Raw genomic sequence first — 3,768 nt, 5'->3', positions numbered from 1 at the left:
TTCTTTCTAAATACATACCCACCACCCTAGCTCAAGTCTTTGTCACAGAGTGAAAGCACAGTGGCAAGAGTGAAGGCCCTGGAATCAAGAAGGCTTGGGTTCACATCCTGCTTCTGACACTTATGAACAGTTTGGCCTTTAGCAAGTCATTTAACTTCTCTAAGACTTGGTTTCCTGAACTATAAAATGGGGAAACTGGAAGCATCTGGCCAAGATGGCTGATCGAAAGGAGACAATCAGCAGAGCTTTAGAGGTTTTTGTTCCAGTAAAAACCTACAAACTGCACCAGATCAAATAATAATCAAGAAATCCAATGAGTGATTATAGTAAATGACCTCATCTGCCCCAGAACTATACAAAAAGTCAGCCAAAAGCCAACGGGCAAGAGAACAGAAGCTAACAAAAAATGAACCAACAGCAAATGAATAAGACAGTCTCCTTCCAGAGTGACAAGAAAGAGGCCAGAGACAAATGTAGTCTGTAGAGCTCTGTGTCCAGAGACAGAATGAATGGTAGGCTCCTCTGAGAAAATCCTAGGGTGGTCTGAAACCTACAAATTGAACCTTGAAAGTCACCAGGAGTGGCAATGGTCAGTGTAGATGCAAGAACATGTGGTCTAGGACACCTGAGGACTTCAAACTCCCTAGCCCTCTGTTCTGAGCTACCCATAGAGCTCCTTGAAGATCCAGCAATCTAAACTTCAAAGATCCAAGAGGATCTAATCCTAGGAGGTGTAGGTTGGAACAGGAATCCAGGTCACCTGGGTCAGGACCACCCCATCCAAACGTATGGTAAGAGGCAGAGCCTGGCCTATGACACACAGTTCAGTGACTAAGGCTAGGGAGATGAGTAAACTAAAGAAGACAATGACCACTATGAAGAATTCAATCAATCAACATTTATTAAGCACTAACTGTGTGCCAGGCACTATGTTAAGTGCTGGGAATACAAAAAAGAGGCAAAAGACGGTCCTTGCCCTCAAGGAGCTCACAACCTAATGAGCAGAGACAACATGCAAACAAATACATCCAAACAAGCTATTTACAGAATAAACAGAAAATAATTCATAAAGGAAAGGCACTAGAATTAAGAGGGGTTTGGAGAGGCTTCTTGAAAAAGAAGGGATTTTAGGGAGCGGAGCCAAGATGGCAGAGTAAAAGCAGTGACTTGCTTGCCCCCCAAACCCCTCCAAATACCTATAAAAATGACTCTAAACAAATTCTAGAGCAGAAAAAGAAGGGATTTTAGTTGGGACTTAAAGCTGGAGAAAAAATAAATTGAGGGGAGAAAGGAAATAAACATCTATATAGTGGCTACTCTGTGCCAGGCACTGCTAAGTGCTTTACAAATATTATTATATCATTGATCTTCACAACAAGTTTGGGAAGTAGGTGCTATTATTATCCCCATTTTACAGTTAAGGAAACTGAGGCAAATAGAGGTTTAAGTGACTTGCCCAGGGTTTCATAGCGAGTAAGTATCTGAGGCAGATTTGAACTTGGGTCTTCCCAATTCCAGATAAATCCAGAGATACCTAAAAATCCAACTAGAAGAAGAGAGTAACCATAACAAATGGAAGTAGAGACTTATATGGAAAACAATGGATCTTTTATAAGAACTATGTGAATACCTAGAAAAAAAATGAAGCAAGAGATAAAAAATTAAATAAGAGCTCTGGAAGAAAGAATTGAAAGGAGAATAAACAGTTTAGATGAGAAAGTGGCAAACCTCATCCACATAAAAAGACTCCCTGAGAATTAGGATTCTAATTTGAATTTAATTTCTAATTGAAAATTAGAAATCAGTAACTCCATACAACAGTAAAAAATTTTAGAACAAAATCAACAGATTGAAAAAACATGATATAAAATATTTTATATAAAAACAACTGACCTAGAAAACGGAGAAATAAATTCAGAATTATCGGACTAGCTTTTTGTTCTTGATGCTATTGAAGGATTGCTGAAGTATCGACCACCTTTCTTGCCATGTCAAAGTTGGAGTCCCTCAAGGAGCCTGAATCTGTGAAAGCTTTTCACTGGAGGCCTGAGCTTCACGATGAGAGATGAAAGTCTAAAGAGTTATTTTGAGCAATGGGGCATTCTTGCTGTTATTTTGTTTTGTTACCAACACCACAGTGGAAGAGGTAGATGCGGCTATGAATGCCAAGACCTCAAAAAGTTGATGGGAGAATAGTTTCTTACCTGTCTGTAACACCTTGGGACTTCTCTACTACCCAAGAAACTCATTACTGGGATAATCTCATCATCCTATAAGATCCCATCAGCCTTAGTAATCTACCTTATCACTACCCTCTACCTCTCTGATTGGAGAGTGGGGCCATCAACTCTAAACTTCCATTTAAGGAGACAGCCCAGCTCATCTCCTCCCTTCTCACCTGGTTGTTCTACTTTGGGACTTCTCTGATTGACTTTTCTACTTAGTGTTGGGTGTCTCCCTTCCCCCCCCCCCCCCTTCCGCCCCCTTTTGTGTTTTGTCTCCTCTAGTTAGATTGTAAATTCCTTGAGAACAGGGACTTTCTTTTTTCTTATTTGTATCCCCAACACTTAGCACAGTGCCTGGCACATAGTAGGTGCTTAATTAATTTTTGACTGTTGAACCAAAGACAGCAGTTTCCATTAAGGACTCTCAAAGACCAGGTGCCCACTTAACTGTGAAAAAAATCTTTTTGGATGACATTAAACAAGTCACTGAGGAATAACATTTAAAATACTACTTTGAGCAATAGAGAAAAATTGAAATGATTTAAATCATGACTGAATGAAGAAGTAGCAAAAAGAGGGGTCTTTTTCATAACTTTTGATGACCATGACTCTGTGAATAAGATTGTCTTTCAAAAACAGCAAACTGTGAGTGGCCACAACTGTGAAGTAAGGTAAGCTTTGTTTAAGCAAGAAATGACCAGTGATTCTTCCAGTCAGAGAGGTCAAAGTGGGAACTTTGGTGGTGACCACAAAAGTGGCTTTTGTGGAAATAACTTTGGCCATGATGGGAACTTCAGTGGTTATGGTAGTGGCAGTTGTGGTGGGGAATATGGCAAAAGTGGAGGTGGCTACAATGGATTTGGCAATGAGAAAAACATCTTTGGAAGCTACGATGACTTTGGCAACTACAACAGTTTTCAACCTTCGGTCTCATGAAAGGAAATTTTGTAAGAAAGACCTCCAGCCCTTATGATGGGGCCAGTATTTTGACAATCACATAACCAAAGTGGCTGTAGGAGTTCCAGTAGTAGCAGTAGCTACACAGCAGTGACAGAAGATTTTAATTACTTTTAGTAAACAGAGCTTAGCAATAGGGGAACAGTAGAGAAGTGACAGGAAAGCTGCAAGTCACAAGAGATTTGTGAATGCAGTCAAGTACAGTGGTGGCAAGGCCCAATTGCTTTAAGAAGACAGGTTTTTACTCTTTGTGTTTAGGCCAAAAAAAAAAAAAACCAATCATACAAAAACCCACCAAGATTATATTTGTGACTAATTGTATAACAGGTTATTTTAGTTTTTCAGAAAGTATAAAGCATTCCAACAAGGGGTTTCAATGTAGATTTTTCTTACATCCTTGCTGTTGCTTGCTAAATATAATAGTTTGATCATGATACTGAATAAATATATCTTAAAAAAAGAATCATTGGACTCCCTGAAAATCACCATTAAAAAAAAAAACAACCCTAGGGGCAGCTAGGTGGTGCAGTGGATAGAGCACTGGCCCTGGATTCAGGAGGACCTGAGTTCAAATTTGACTTCAGAC

The 3,768-nt window shown here is 39.6% G+C and overlaps 1 pseudogene; it reads left to right on the top strand.

Moving 5' to 3' along the window:
* The first annotated feature begins 1,873 nt into the window (after positions 1-1,873).
* Positions 1,874-3,392, top strand: LOC114038015 (annotated as a pseudogene).
* Positions 3,393-3,768: the final 376 nt, after the last annotated feature.

This window comes from Vombatus ursinus, unplaced genomic scaffold (assembly GCF_900497805.2).
Source record: "Vombatus ursinus unplaced genomic scaffold, bare-nosed wombat genome assembly UNPS02010769.1, whole genome shotgun sequence".
In the NCBI taxonomy this organism is placed as follows: Eukaryota; Metazoa; Chordata; class Mammalia; order Diprotodontia; family Vombatidae; genus Vombatus; species Vombatus ursinus.
This window is presented reverse-complemented; position numbering and strand designations above follow the sequence as displayed.